Consider the following 16,543-nt stretch of genomic DNA (forward strand, 5'->3'; position numbering starts at 1 on the left):
ATTGGGAACCACTGGATTATCCAATGTAGGAAAATTACATCCAGCTCAAAGTTTTCCTCTTTTCACCTTATCCTTGATCCGTTGAAGCAGGCAGGTATTTATTCCCGTTAAATTCGGCTATCCGTCTATATTTGCACCAATATTTGACGGGCCGCTTTTAATAGCGCAATGGGCCGCATGTGGCCTCCGGGCCGTAGTTTGCCCACCCCTGATGTAGGCCCTCAAAATGGTGGCTGAAACCATTGACTAAATTTACCAGAAGCCTCCATTATTCGCCTGGGATGTAAAATAAATTAAGAAAATAAAAAGGAACTGTGCGGTGTTCTGGTAATCAGTCACTGCCTTGGCATAGCCTGTAGATCTGTGAAGAAAGAGAGAAATGGTTGCCATCTCTGATAGAACTTCAGCGTGGCCCCTCATAGTGTACTTGATTTTCTTGAGTCTAAGAAAATACATAATATATACAGAAATGTTCGCATTTCTGACCGGATTTTGGATCATGGTCATATACTGAAAAATTGGTAAGAGTGTCGTATGTAGACATGCCCAACTCCACTTAATGCCCAACGCTGTAGCCAATTGTTTGGTTACTCTGGACGTGAACATTGTCCCATTATCAGAATCGATCCCGATAGGAATCGCAAATCATGGAATGATGTGTTCCATCAGACATTTCACCACTGTCTGGGCATTCTCTTTCCTAGATGGGAAAACCTCCAGCCATTTTGAAAAGCAATCCACTACTACCAAAAGATCAGCATGCTCTTTGACCCTTGGCATGTGTGTGAGGTCAATTTGAAGGTGTTGGAAAGGCCCATCTGGTTTAGGTTAATGGTCATGTTTGCACCTAGCACAAATCAAACACCGCTGAATATATTCTGTCACTTGTCTTTCCAAATCTATTGTGTAGAATAACTTAGCTATGTAAGCTGTTACCGCTTGATTGATAATTGACATGCGTGTCCCCATGCACATAAGCTATGAGCGGACCATAAGCAAGCCTTGGCAGTGAGATTCTCTCATCCTTAAACTTCCACAAACCTTCACTGTCCTGACAACAACTAAATAACTTCTGTTTCTTGGCATCACCTCTGGATCAACCAATCTACTTGAAAAAGACAAACTTGTTGGTTTCATTTTCAGAATCTGTGCAGCAACAGCAGCATGACATTTTGCCAACCTCTTGCCTTTGCCACTCCTTCCATACTAAACGTGTTTGTCACAAAATCAGCAATGAACAGTCACAGCCCTAGTAACACTAATGCTGTTAGATAATAACTGATATGCTTTATTTGCTGGTATGTACACCTTCACTCCTTCTGGTGAACATGTTGTGTTTGCATTCAGCTTGCATAGAATATCTCTCCCTAATAAGGAAATAGGCACTATTACAGTTAGCTACCCTGTTAATAATACGGGCTCATAACCTTGTCCAATTAGGTTCTAAGATTTAGCTTAGACTAAGTCTTAGATGCACGTCTTCTTCACACATTCAAAACACATCAAGTTGGTGAGTAGTTCCCCTTGAGTAATCTGGGATCCTGTATTGACGAATAGCTGTTATAATATTCATAGATGACATAGTGTCCGTTCACTACCTTTTGCTGACATACGAATATTAGCTGTTTGTGTTGTGGAGCACAACTTTTTGTAAGATAAGATGAAAGTTTATTATCCCGAGGGAAATTACTGTGCAACAGTTACAGTACAGACTGAAAAACAAGAACCAGAAGTCACCCAACTAATGCAATAAAGAAACGTGCAAGAATGCAAGTAGATGTGTACACCTTAAAGGTGTCATTAATTGGATACCATGTTTAATTTTGGCAAGGATTTCCATATCCAAAATATACCAAACATTTCAAATCATTCAGTGCATCTGTTTCCTGATCAACCACTGTTTCCAGCTTCTCTAACTATGCAGAATGGAAATGTTGTACTCTCTACTCTCCTCACCACAGGTAGCAGTGTAGTACCATATTTGAGCTGGTCTTCCTTCAACCTCCTGTGACAATGTTCGTGATTTACTGAATTATATTTGTTCCAATCTGAATATCCACCTGCCATGTGTTATTTGGAGTTATAACAGGCAATGCAAGTTTCATTGCTCATCTTGTTTGGGCTTTTGATCACTAATTGTTTGTAGGCATCAGATTCAACTTAGATGCTTAGATACTGATCACAGAGACAAGCTCCCCATGCTAACACCTAAGACTCCTGCTGCCAGCCAATTGTGTTTCTCTTTTTTTGGTTTGTCTACAGCAGTGGTTCCCAAACTTTTTCTGCAGGACCCCCCTTTTGTTGATAAGAATATTTTCAACATTTTCTGCTTTCAGAATTTTTCTCAAAATTCCATAGGTGGGATGTGGCCAAAGGAAGGTGTGGCCATGGCTCTCCTACCTAGCAGTGGGTGACCACTCATTCTCCTGCTGTGAAACGGATTAGTTGATAATAATAATAAGTAGTTAAATCCCTCACAACTGGGCTACCCACATCAGAAGTAGATTGGAAGCCAATGTAGCGACACTGTGACTGGTGCGATATGAACAAATCTACGGGTTTTCGTAAGTAGTCTTGCTGCAGTGTTTTGAAGAAGCTGCAGTTTTTTAAAGGGCAGAGGGGTTCAAACCAGAGCAATAATCGAGTTTGAAGGCGGCAAATGCATGAATTAATAACGGCAAATGCATGAATTAGCGTTTCAGCATCTGCTTTGCAAATGAAACGGTCTGAATCTGGCGATATTTTGGATGTGGAAATCCTTGTCACGTTATTAATATGGCTGCTGAATGTTAAGTCCTCATCCAATGTTACGCCCAGCCCCTGTGAAGTCTAGAGAGAAGGACGGTCACGTGTTCTGTCCTCGCCGATCATCTGTGTTACGTTGTCCTACATCCATTTCTCCATGCCATGACATTAGGTCAGTAGATCGGAACTCATTTATCCTGACAGGAGATATGTAGTAGATATGTAGGAGGGTTTTTCGATGGCAGGTCCACTGAACAATTTGGTGGGACTCTGTTTATATGTTAGACCATTAGCTTAGGCTAATCATATGCTTGTCAGCTTGTGGAGTCCTGAATGTTAGACGTACTTTCAAACACCCGTCCTCAGATTTGCAGACTTCTGTTCTCCCTTTATAGTCGAGACAAATGCGAGTAGCCATGAGTTGAGCTGTCCTCTATCAACAGATGGGAAACAGATGGGAATAAGAGGGGGATTTCCTATTCAAGTAGGAGGTTGAGAAAGGCAGAGAAGAATAAAAAACTACAGTCATATGAAGTTGGAACTGCTTGCTCTAATATGGGTAGTTTCTGAAAAGTTCAGGAATTATCTGCGAGGCTCCAAATCCAAAGTTGTAATGGCTAATAATCCATTGTGTCATCTCAACACTACTAGATTAGGGCGGCAGTGGTGCAGTCCATAGGGGACTCTGCTTGGGAACTGCTTGGTACGAGTTCCCTGTGGGCCAAAAAAGTGTGGATTAGAGTTGCCAGTTTGCCTTGGTTCTCAAGTGACTTCCAGTGACAAACAGGCATGCAGACGGTTAGAACGGAAGTGGCGTCTGACCAAACTAGAAGTCTTCCGACTCGCCTGGTCCGATAGCCTTTTAGATTATAAACGAGCACTTTGTACGCGTTAGCTATTATTCAAAACTAATTAATTACAATTAGAGCAACCCTAAGTTCCTCTTCGACACAGTGGCACAGCTTTCAAATAAACCTACAGCCTACAGTCAGCTCTGTGTTCGTGCCGAACAACTTCAAGTTTTTTACGAACAACATTGATGATATAAAAACATCAATTCATAACTCTACTCTCACTACGATGTCACTTTCTGATGTCGCCCCTACGAGGGACCCTCTGTCTTGTACACTAAGCCTTTTTAAAACAGTCTCATTGACAAGTTTTAACAAGTTAGTTGACTCTTCCTAGCCCACTACCTGCATACTTGACCATCTCCCAGCTTAAATTATAAAGGGTCTATGCCCGGTGCTTGGGGCCTCTTTTCTTGAAGTTATAAATATGACTCTCGGTGTTATGCCTGCTGCTTTTAAAACAGCTGTCATTAAAACCCTTCTAAAGAAGCCCACCTTAAACCCAGACACCTTAATTAACTATGGACCCATCTCAAATCTCCCTTTCCTCTCTAAAATTCTCGAGCATCTGGTAGCAATTCAGCTTACTGATTACCTTGACGCAAATAACTTGCTTGAGCCTACCTAATGGATACATCTTATTTTGTTTCATTAAACAATATCAATTCATCTTGCCTCCCTGTGAAATGTGGCGTTCCACAGGGTTCTGTACTGGGCCCATTATTAGTTTCTATCTATATGCTCCCTCTCTGGAACATAATTTGCCAGTTTGGGATAGATTTCTTTCCTATGTGGATGACACCCAACTGTATGTTTCCATAAATCCTAATAATCACTCTAGGATCTCCAAATTGGAGTACTGTCTTCTAGCCAATAAATGCTGGATGTTACACCTGGGTGTAACATTTGATGAGGACCTAACTTTCAGCAGCCATATTAATAACGTTACAAAGGTTGCCTATTTCCATATCTGTGATATAGCCAGAATCAGACCGTATCTCAGCAAAGCAGATGCTGAAACGCTAATTCATGCATTTGTCACCTCCAGACTGGATTACTGTAATGTTCTCTTCTCTGGTTTGAATTTAAGAAACTGCAGCTTGTTCAAAACACTGCAGCAAGACTATGAACAAAAACCCCGTAGATTTGACCGTATTACACTGGTTCTACCTACACTGGCTTCCGCTACACAGGGCTGATTTTAAGGTTTTACTTCTTACTTATAAGATACTACATGGCTTGGCTCCTGTGTATCTTTCTAACTTCATTTCCAATTACGTTCTCGTGCAATCTTTAATATTTCAGCAGGCAGTCCTGCTTGTCATTCCAAAGCTCAAGACAGAGACCTTTGGAAATAGAGCATTTTCGTACCGCGCTCCTTTGCTCTGGAACGCTCTTCCTGCACCTGTTGAAGAGGCAGGCTCTCTGGAAGTTTTCAAATCCCGCGTGAAAACGCACCTCTTTTCAGTAAACTTTGATAACCGCTAAATGGGCAGAAGGCACAGTCTCCTACTTGCAGGAGAGTGATTAGCCAATCCAGGTTAAGCCTAGGGCCCAGAAAGACTTTGTGCACTCTGGTTAGCAATATTGTCATTGTAGTAAGAGGATGGGGCACATTAACGGATGTTCTCTCTCCATCCTTCCCTAACCCTCTCACCTTACTTCTTATGTCTCCTGATGTCTACCTCTCTGGCCCTGGGCCCCACACCCTTGAGTGTCGGGTCCACAGGTCAGCTGTTTTTCAGCTCCATGGCTGTTTCAATGACACATGGCTGCCTCTCCAAAGGGACGTAGGGGTGCTCCACCACCAGGACTCTGCGGCTCCCTCTCCCACTTTGCCCTCCTACCCATCCCATCTTCCATGGCATCCCATCTTCCTCCCCTTTAACCTCCCATGGTCTGCTCCACCAAGCTGCCTCCCCCCTGCAACATCCTCAACTATCTGCATGAACCGCTGCCCTAGGAGAAAGACATTTTTACTGTGCTTTACCTTTCTTGTCATCTCTCTCTCTCCCTCGTCCCTGTCCTGCATGCTATTTCCTGATCCATTACTTCTATGTGTTTTGCCCCGCATGCCCTCTGTGCCTCTGTAATCCCACTGGATGTTCCTATTGCACACCCAGCCATTCATGGAGAGGGAATCTCTCATGGAATTGCCTCTCCGAAGGTTTCTTTCTTTCAATTGTTGTTGATGTTGTGGATCTGTAAAGCCCTTTGAGACATTTCTTTTTTGTGATATTGGGCTGTATAAATAAACTTGACTTGACAGTAAAATTAGCAATTCTACTAACTGCACTTTTTTATTTGGTATGAATATATATCTTATGACCCCTTACATTTTAAACATTTGGAAAAAGACGCAAAAATGTGTTGGTTTGTGGTGATCCCTGGCAAGACAACCATATCAGCCATTGTGAGCAGCAATGAAAAAAACATTATTTTATAGCCCCTCAACTATCAACCGGTCGAACTATGAGACATTAAGTTTGAAAATCTCTAAAATTGATTTTGTTTCTTGATTTTGTGTTAGTCTGCCGACACCCACCGGAAACATGCCTGACTTTGTGTCGAGAATACGGACACAGCCCCTGCTTTGGTTGTACAATGGACCCGGTACCCCATTCTCCAGCAATACCCCCCACAGGATTCCCCGGGTGACACAGTCATAAGCCTTTTCCAAGTCCACAACACATTTAGACGGGTTAGACAAACTCCTAAGCCCCTTGCAGCAACTAGCCAGGGTAAAGAGCTGGTTCACTGTTCCACGGCCAGGAGAGAATACGCATTGTTCCCCCCGAGGTATGACAATCGGTTGGAGCCTCCTTTCCAGCACCCTAGAATAGACTTTCCCGGGTAGGCTGTGGAAAAGAAGCACACTCTCTGGTCCCCTTATTTTAAAAATGGGAACCACCACCACGTCTACCAATCCACAGGCAGTGACCTCAATCTTCATGCGACACTGAAGAGATGAGTCAGCCAAGACAGCCCTAGTCTTCAGACTCTGTCTCCTCCACGGAGGACATGTTGGTCAGGTTCAGGAGCTCCTTGAAGTGCTCTTTTCACCCATTGGCAACCTCCTCCTTCCCTGCTGAATACAGCCTGGGCCAAGCCCTGCGTTCCCTTCCTGAGTCCCCAGATGGTGTGCCAGAACGTCTTTGAGGCCAACTGAAAGTCCTTCTCCATAGTCTCCCAGAACTTCTCCAACACCCAGATTTTTGCATTCGTGACTGCCAAAGCTGCAGCCCTTCTGGTACCTGGTGCCCTGGTACCAGGTACACTTGTATGCTCAAACATGGTGTTTGTTATGGCCAGACCATGACTAGTACAGAAGTCCAATATCAAAGCACCACTATCATTTATATTGGACAGGCCAATCCTCACCCCCTCCTGGCTACTCCATCATGGCACACGTGGGCATTGAAGTCTTCCAGTGGCCTTTGCCTGCCGCCCAGCTCACATCGCACCCAACCCCAATATCTATCGGGGTCGGCACCATGTTGTTTTTTCGGGATGAGACCCTGACAAGGGGCCTGGCCACCAGACGTCAGTCGGTAGGCTCCCCTCCCAGGTCTGGCTCTAGGAGAGGGCCACGGGTTCCCTCTACGAGGTGAGGTGCTCCTGCTCTCTTTGTGCTGCTTCATACTGGGCCTTTGAACCGCTCTTAGTCTGGCCCTCACACGGATCCTTGCTGACTTTGCCAAGTGCTTGCTTGGAATGTTGGGCTTCTTTAAATGCTCTGTGTGTAAAGTGCCTTGAGATTTGGTGATTTTGTTTGTTGTGATTTGGCGCCATATAAATAAAGTTGAATTGAATTGAATTGAATTGAAAATGACATATAGACTCCATGTTCTCTACTTCCAGGATGAACTTTATGTCATCCAACTTCAACAGGTTCTCACTGTTGTGGTTTGTTGTCTCTTTCTTTCAATGCTGTTACTGTGTCTGACTTCCTGCATTTGTGCAACGTACGTGAAGAAGAAAGACCAGACATGGTAGATGCATATCAGGAGCTGGCACACATTGGTGTGTCGGCTTTAAATAGTGACACTAGTTAATATGGGTGCTGAAATCAAAGTAACTGCATGCCATGCCGCTTATTTGCTTGCACTTCAGTGTCTGATGTGCCCCCCCTCGATCACGATTTTGCGGTGGGACACTTAGTGCTGCTTCTGTGTCCAGTGTGGCCCCGGGGTTACACTCAGGGTAAACAACAACTCTGACAAACGGATAGACGGGACACCAAATATAAACAAAGGCCAGAAAATGTTGTAATAGACAGTCTCTATAAAACCCATATTTAAGTTTGACTTGTTAATTTCCTTCACAGTGAGAACATGCAAGGAAAGTTCTTCTGTTCACCTGAAATGCCATTTCCTTATAATTGTCCCAATGCTGACATGACATTGTTTACAATTCACATCACGGGCTTCAACCCCTTTCAAACTTGCCTGCCAGTCTAGTATTTCAGGACCCGACATTGATCCTATTCAACATGTGGTCAGTGGTTTTAAAATCCAAAAATATAACTTAGGATCACTGGAGTCCCCAAGGGGTGTGTTATTTCTCCTAAACGTTTTAACCTTATACACCAACAAAATAAGACAAGACAAGACAAGATAGTAATTAATTTATCCTGGGGGAAATTCTTGTCCAACAATTGCAGTACAAGTATGAAATACAGAAATACACATCTAGTGCAAAATATGCAGTCAGGCCAAAAATACAGTAAGGATATTACACCTGTAAAAAAGAACAAAAAGTGCAAAATGAGCAGAACTGAATATGGACATACAATACATACTGTATATACAGTATATATACATACCTACATGGTGGACATGTGGTAAACATACTGGAATAACTTTACTAGCTAACACTTTAACATAGGTTTCTGCCGAAACTATGGCAGAGCATTAAGGAATCACCTACTGATACATTTTGGTTTCTTATTTCTTACGTTTAATACTACATATTATCTGATGTGCATAATAACAGTACTAACGTCTTGAGTTCCACAACAATCCTGTTTTAATGTGTTTCTTATCTGTATGTGTGTTAGTTGATTCATTGTTTTTCAAATAGGCTAGTTATCCTTTTCCTTAGAAAGACAAATATACTGCTTAATTTGAAGGAGTACTGTACATTAATAGTACTGAACTAAACATTTACTGGGAACAAGCCTAATCAAGTTTAAAAACACCACACTGGCCTGCAATTACAGTATGTTCAATACAGCTTTATTTCACTGTTGCATATTTTTGTAAACAAAATCTTATATATATTACATTCATTATATACTGTATACCTAAAAATCTCTTACTAAGTGGCCAACTGGCAGACAGAAACGCAGAACTACAAATACACTCTTTAGCAATTCTTTCAAAAATACTTTTTAAGACAGTCTTTGCCTGTCGCTATGTTTTTTGGCGAACACACCCACAAAATCCTCCAGATTTTCCTTGTCAGACATAACACTCCTCAAGACAGTTTTGATCAGCTTTAACACTGAAAGACTGCGCTCACAAGATGCGGTGCAATGCAAGGCAATGCAAGGCAATGCAAGAGCAATTTTGCACATTTTAAATATTTTGTGAAACACCTCCTTCATGCTGTCAGTGCATCCCCCCCTCACTAACCCTCTGCTACCGATCCATTGCCGGCTCGGTCTCTGCTTTCTTCTTTAAATAAGAGGAGATGTCTGTGGTCCTTCTCTTCATTGTCTGAAAATTGAAAAAACACAGCACAATGACTAATAAAAGCTAATGAGCTATTACCGACAGAATTTTCCAAATATTCAGGAATATATACCTTCACGCCGTTTCGGAGGCTGAGCTCAAAGTTGAAGTGTTGCCGTCCGTGATTTTCACCGGCAAGTGAAGAATAAGAACAAAGCTCTCCCAAATCCTTAACCAGTTCCGGCACTGTGCCAGCTGCAGCCAGCAACAGTTGCTCTCTCTCTCTTTTCTAGCTTTTAGCTGATTATTAATGTTTGGGTTTTTCTTTTATATATTGCACATTGGGGATATTCCACTGTGTGATCATTAGACTGGGATTTACTGGGAGAGGTAACCATGGTAATCAGTTACTCCCTCACCCAGGCCCTCAACTTCTTCTTCAATGAAAAGTACAAAATGATCTTCCTGGAGGAGTGGACTAGCCTGTGCACCAACCAGAAACCAACACGAAGGAGGAGACACACACATTGAACAGTATATATTGTAGGGAAATCCTGTGTTCAGGGCTCATGTGCGGATGTGTAGATCTATCTTACTTGGTGCATTACTGACACCTAATGACCAAGATAGGTACTACGAATCAGCACATCCCCCTTTCTTTGAGGTGAATACCCAACAGGTAAATAAACATATTACAGGTGTCAGTTTTCTTTTACAATCACCGTAACAAAATTCCTCTTAGTAACAACATAATGCTAACCAATGTGATTTTTTCATTTCAGGTCTGCATAAACATTAACATCAAATGTTAAACTCAATTATCATCACTAATACACTAACCGAATTCAGACCTTTTTATACATATGTATATATAAATCAAAGATTCAGTCTTTCAGGTTTCTTAATGGTCCGTGCAGATTTTCGTGTCGCAATTACATCTGGAATGTGTGTATTGGCTTGAGTTTCAGTGTATGTGTCTGTGTTGCAATCTTCCTGAGGTTGTGAGATGGGCTCAGACTCAGCCCGTGTTTCACTGAACTCTTCATCTGCAACAGTCCCTGGTGTATTGAGTAAACTGCGCCGATTACGTCTGATGATCTGTCCTTCCTTGGTTCTCACATTGTATGATTGAGGAGCAACTTCTCGAAGAACAGTAGCCTTTGTCATCCATCCTTCAGGACTTTCAATCCTGACTGGGTCGTTCTTTGACCGAGGTGGAAGCCGCTTTGCCGTTCTGTCATAGAAGGTCTTTTGCTTAATTTTCTGTTGTTTTAACTGTTGTTCCAGTTGAGGATGTTTCTTTTGCTTTGAGACACTTGGAAGTGTAGTACAAAGCTTTCTCTTCATCAGCAGCTCAGCAGGTGATGCTCTGTAACTGAGTAGAGCAAGGTAAGGATCTGAGTCACTGTCAGAAGCCTTTTTAGGAGTTGTTTGAGAACAGCTTTTCCATTTGACTGTGCATACAAAGGGCTGGATGTTATGTGCTTAAAATCATAACGCTTTGCAAAGTCTTGCCACTCTTTGCTGTTGAAGCACGGTCCATTGTCACTCATCACCGTATGCGGAATGCCATGTCTGGTGAAGATGGACTTTGCATGTGTGATGACACAGCTGGAAGATAAGCTTGACAGTAGTGCCATTTCAGGATAATTTGAGTAGTAGTCAATGACTACTAAATAGTCTTTTCCTCTAAGATGGAATAAGTCCATTCCTACTTTATGCCATGGTGCTGTTGGTACATCAGTAACAGTCATTGGCTCTTTGATTTGCTTGTTTGTTTGTTTGTTTGCTTGCTGTATTTCTGGCACGTTTCACATCTGCTTATCAGTCTGTCAATGTCTTTATTTAATCCAGGCCAGAACACTGTTTCCCTCGCCCGTCTTTTACATTTTCAACACCTAAGTGCCCTTCGTGAATTCTTTGCAGTATGCCCTGTCGCAATGTTTGTGGGATAACTATTCTGCTTTGTTTTAGCAACAGTCCATCAACCACACTCAGCTCACCTCGACCGTGGTAGAACTGTGGACAGGAACCCGCAGGCCATCCATTCTGCACGTTCTCAATGACACGTTACAGTTCTGTGTCTTTAGTTGTCTCTTCTGCTATCTGTCTGGACTTTTTGTCTGACAGTGGAAATGTAGTAGACACCATGTTGATGTGGCCCTGAACATCATCCTCGGTTGAACTCACACTGTTCTTTGTGGGTGCTCTTGACAGTGCGTCAGCCAGAATCAAGTGTTTTCCAGGTGTGTAGATTAGTTCAAAGTCATATCTCTGCAGCTTCATCATCATGCGCTGTATTCTTGGTGACATCTCATTCAGATTCTTTTTAATGATGACGGTGATCAGTTTCGATGGTGAAGGTGGGAAGGCCATATATGTAGCTGTGGAACTTTTCTAGGCCAAACACTAATCCTAGGCATTCTTTTTCTATTTGAGCATACCTACACTCACCTTCGGCCTGTAAAAGCACTGCTCCAATTCCATTCTTTGACGCATCTGTGGAGACTTTTATCTTTTTAGTTAGATCGAAGAACGTCAGCACAGGTGCAGTGGTCAGTGTGTCTTTGAGCTTTTGCCACTCACGTTCATGGTTGGCTGTCCACTTGAAGTCATTGTCCTTGTGCAGAAGCTCACGAATACAGGATGTCTTCGCTGACAAATTGGGTATAAATTTCCCTATGAAGTTCACCATTCCCATTATGCGTAGGACGCCGGCTTTATCTGTGGGTCTGGGCATGTCAAGTATGGCGTTGATCTTCTCTTGATCAGCCTGGACGCCTGTGCTGAGAGCTTGTCACCCAGGAAGACTATCTCTTGGGCTGCAAATTGGCATTTGCTTTTGTTGAGCTTTAGCCCGTTCTTCTGTATTCGCTCTAGCACTCATGTCAATCTCTGATTGTGCTGATGGAGTGTGGATCCCCATACAATAATGTCATCCACATATGCTCGTACGCCAACTAGGCCTTCAATGATGTTTTCTATCGCTCTGTGAAATATTTCAGAGGCAGATATAATTCTAAAAGGTAAACCTCTGGAAGCAGTATCTCCCAAAAGGTATATTAAAGGTGCAGTATTTGGTGCTGCTTTCGTCCAATTTAAGTTGCCAAAACCCTTGCGATGCGTCAAGCTTTGAAAAATACCTGGCGCCTGCCATCTCACTGGTGATCTCTTCACGCTTAGGTATTTGGTAGTGTTCCCTCTTGATGTTATCATTGAGATCTTTCGGGTCCATGCATAATCTCAACTCTCCATTCTTTTTCTTTACGCACACCATGGAGTTGTCCCAATCCGTTGGCTCCTCAATCTTCTTTATCACACCAAGTGCCGTCATTCGTTCCAGTTCCTTCTTGAGTCTGTCCCTTATGCTGCTGGAACTCTCCTTGCGATATGCTCGACTGGCTGTGCATTTTCTTTTAGCTGAATTTTGTATGTGAATGGTAGTGAGCCAAACCCTGTGAAGACATCTGTAAAGTTCTGTACTATTGAGTCAACAGAGTCAGATGAGGCAGTCACATCAGTGTTGATTCGATACACTCTCTTCACAAGCTCCAGATCTTTACAGGCTTTATCACCAAGCAGTGAGTCAAGACCTTCAGGAACAACTGAGAAGAGTAGGTGGTGTACTTTATCTTTCACCGTGACTTTTATCTTGCATGTGCCTAAACACTCAATGCTCTGCCCATTGTAGTCTTTCAGTGCAAGTGTTTTTCTTTGTATTTTGGTTTTTTTGCTCATTGCTTTGATGTCAGACATGCTAATCAGGTTTGCTTTTGCACCAGTATCCAATTTCAATGTAGTTATAATCCCATTTATTTGCAGTGGTGCTATCCATCTATCCTCTTTTACAGCATTTATCTGATCTTCTGGCTCTTTTTCACAGTTGACCATGCCGACAAAAAATGTGTCACATAAATCAGTGTCCTCCACAACATTTACAGATTTTCCTTTTTGATACTCTTTTCTTTTTGAAAAACACTGTTCAGCAAAATGGTTCTTGCCCTGGCAGTTGTGACATTGCCAAAGGTTGGACATTGTCTTGGTTTGTGCTGTGCGCCACATCTTTTGCATTTAAATGAGTCCGTCTTCTGTCTTCTGTGCACACTTTGACGAGCATTTCGGGGTTTGGATATGGCGGCAACATCCACGCTGTCTTTCACGTTCACAGTCGCCATCTCGCTGAATGTTCTTGTATGCTTATGGCACAATTCACTTGCCTGGCAAATCTTGATTGCTCCTTCTTATGTCAGCTCTGCATCTCAAAATAACCTTTCTCTGACCTTTTTGACTTCTAAGCCGAACACTACCTGGTCCCTAACCATGGAGTCCCGCAGTGTATTAAAATTGCACGACTGCGCTTTTATCTTCAGGTCAGTCAGAAAACTATCAAAGCTATCACCTTGCTGCTGCATTCTAGAATGGAACACATATCTCTCGTATGTCTCATTCTTTTTCGGAGAAAAACATTCCCGTTCAACTTCAGGTGCTCCGGTGGCTTCACGCCTTCCATCATGTCGCCGTTCACAATTTGCTTAATCCTCCGATGCTGCACTCACAGTTGTTTCATCCAGAGTAGTTTCACTCCTGGTACCATGTTTTGTTCTTTGATAAAGAATCGTTATATATTTGTATTACTTTATTAAGTCCGAGCTGCATACAACATTCAACTTCCCTAGCTTACATCTAGGATAGCTCTTACTCGCTGTGACTATGAATTAACTTCTATCTTACTTGGTGCATTACTGACACCTAATGACCAAGATAGGTACTACGAATCAGCACAGTTCTTGTCCATTCTTTTTCTTCCTTCTTGTATATATTGCAATCTTAATTCTTACTGTAGTTTTGTTTTTTCTTATTTTTTGTATATACCGTACATTCTTGTATGCACTCAAACTGTGACAGCTTCAGAGTTTGTCACATCTAACATCTATGTTATGTAAACAGATTGGATTGGATTCATTTCACTGGCAGGTTTTTTCTTTTTTTGAAGAAAATCTTGATTACCAGAACCCAGGAACAGATAATCTTTACGTTTTGTATGTTTTTATATATGTGTTTATGTTATTATTATGAATAAAGTATTTTGTTTGCTAATTTTTGACTCAATTGTAAAATTGGCATTCTTTGTATGAAGCATTGCTTCAATGTATGGCATGCTTCATACAAAAACTCTATTCTATTCTATTCTATTCTATTCTATTCTATTCATTATACAAAGTCCCATTTTATTTTGACAGGTCCTCTCGGAAGCTTCGGTGTCATCCTCTCCATCCTCCCGGATGACGTCACTCACCGGCTTCTACCTAAGTATCCTCCTCTTCCTCAGAGCTCATAGCGGCATCACGGCCTGTTCTCCTGCTCCCCTCTGGCGTCGGGCCGCTGACTTGAAGGACGCGGCGATAGTCCGTTGAATTCAACGGAGGGGCAGCGGGGTGTTGCGGATCTAGCACCGGTCGGAAGACGCTGACGTATAACGCTTTAACGAATTTTGATATTTTTCTACAATGTCACCACCAAGGGGACGCGACTGATGATCTCTGGTGGTCGTTAGTCCTTATCGTTATGACCAGAAACGGACCTGTTTGTGTGATTTGACAAGGAGCGTTTGGGGGGGTGGGGGGGAGGGCTTGCTGAACCGGCTATGTGAACCGGCCGCCGCACCAGATTCCGCCTGCCCGAGCATAGCAGGACCTGGCGGCAGCGGCAGCGGCAGCGGGGAACTGATCGCCCCAATCGGTCCCTGTGCGGGGAGAGAAGCAGCGCGGCAGCCACAGGAGGACGTGAAGATGGGTTTAGCTGTCTGGCTCCTGTGGCTGTGGACGGGCTACCTGCATGGCGTTCACGGACAAGGCGTGTATGGTAAGACGGCCATTAACATGTCATTAATGTATCGAATGTATCCGCTTAATATGCCGCATGAACATCAGTTAACAGCTGCATCAAACCCCGCAACATGACCTTGTGAAGGATTTGAAATGTGCGTGTATGTGCGTGACATTCCAGCTTAATCAGTCATCAGACATTTCTGCCTGGTCAGAAGGCACGAAAGGTCCCTGTACTGTTGTTCCTGTACTATGCTTGAAGTATTCCTACTGATATTTAGTGTGACAGTGATTTGGGACATGAGGTGTAGAGGTGTTGTGTATTGCTGCTGGTCCTGGGCTGTGCTGCAGTCTGCTGCCCTTTCTAATGTGATCATGTTTATGACATTTCTTATTCTAATGTCACTGACATTTTTCTGTACTCACCCCAAGATGTGACTAAATGTTGGTGATACTGTATTTGTATATTAATGTTCACAGTTCTATATGTTAAAGTAGTTGATACAGTGCACAGGAGGCTCCTGCTGGGTCCCCTAATAATGCTGATCCTCTACCAGCTGCACCCTGCTATACATGGGGAAATGTGTCCAGCTCATATTTGTAAAGTGGATTTTTATTCACCTTTGAATAACTCTCCATATTCAACATAAACTTACTCCAACTAACAGATGCATATTATGTGAATGTAATTGTAAAATTTAGAAGTTTAAATATATAATTTTACAGTACCATCATTATCATCATCATCATTGCCACCATTGTGCTACTTAGGTTTTATTATAGTTAACTAGAATTGGTTATGGTTTACTCACTTTTATTCACTCTCTTTTACTTTTACATCCACTTTATTCTTCCATTGCAGTGTTGGAAAGGTTTGGGATGACGCAATCAGGCAAACACAGAAACCATGTTACAGTCGATGGATATGAGCCATGTTCTGTTTTTGACTCAAAATACTATAACAAGTCTAACATACAATCGAACAAAACACAACATTCACTGCATACATGCCAATTCCTTATTTTTCCCATGTGCAGGTATGTATTTAAAGGATGTACAGCATGGATAGCAGGAGAGAGAAAAATGTAAAATGAAAAGAAAAAAGTTGAAACAAAATCAAAAGAAAGAAAGACAAACCAACAAAATGATTGTTATGTCAAGCTGCTCAGCAGTGTGGCTGCTTTGGCATTTATTACAATCATATGAAAGTTCTGAGCTGTCATATTGTCTTAAGATATGTTTATACTGTACTTTGGCACTGGGGCACAAGGGGCCCTGCGCCACATATGACGAAACCACCATGCTGGGGACATGGTGCTCAGGGCCTCTGCTCTTTGATTCTCAAAGTAGTCTGTGTGTCAATGACTACTGTTACACCATTCATGATGATGTCCATGTTCATGTTCACATTCATGTCTCTCATCTCCTACAACTATACTTTGCACAA

Source organism: Genypterus blacodes, unplaced genomic scaffold, assembly GCF_046128005.1.
Source record: "Genypterus blacodes isolate CSIRO-AG114 ecotype Tasmania unplaced genomic scaffold, CSIRO-AGI_Gbla_v1 ptg000154l_1, whole genome shotgun sequence".
Classification (NCBI taxonomy): Eukaryota; Metazoa; Chordata; class Actinopteri; order Ophidiiformes; family Ophidiidae; genus Genypterus; species Genypterus blacodes.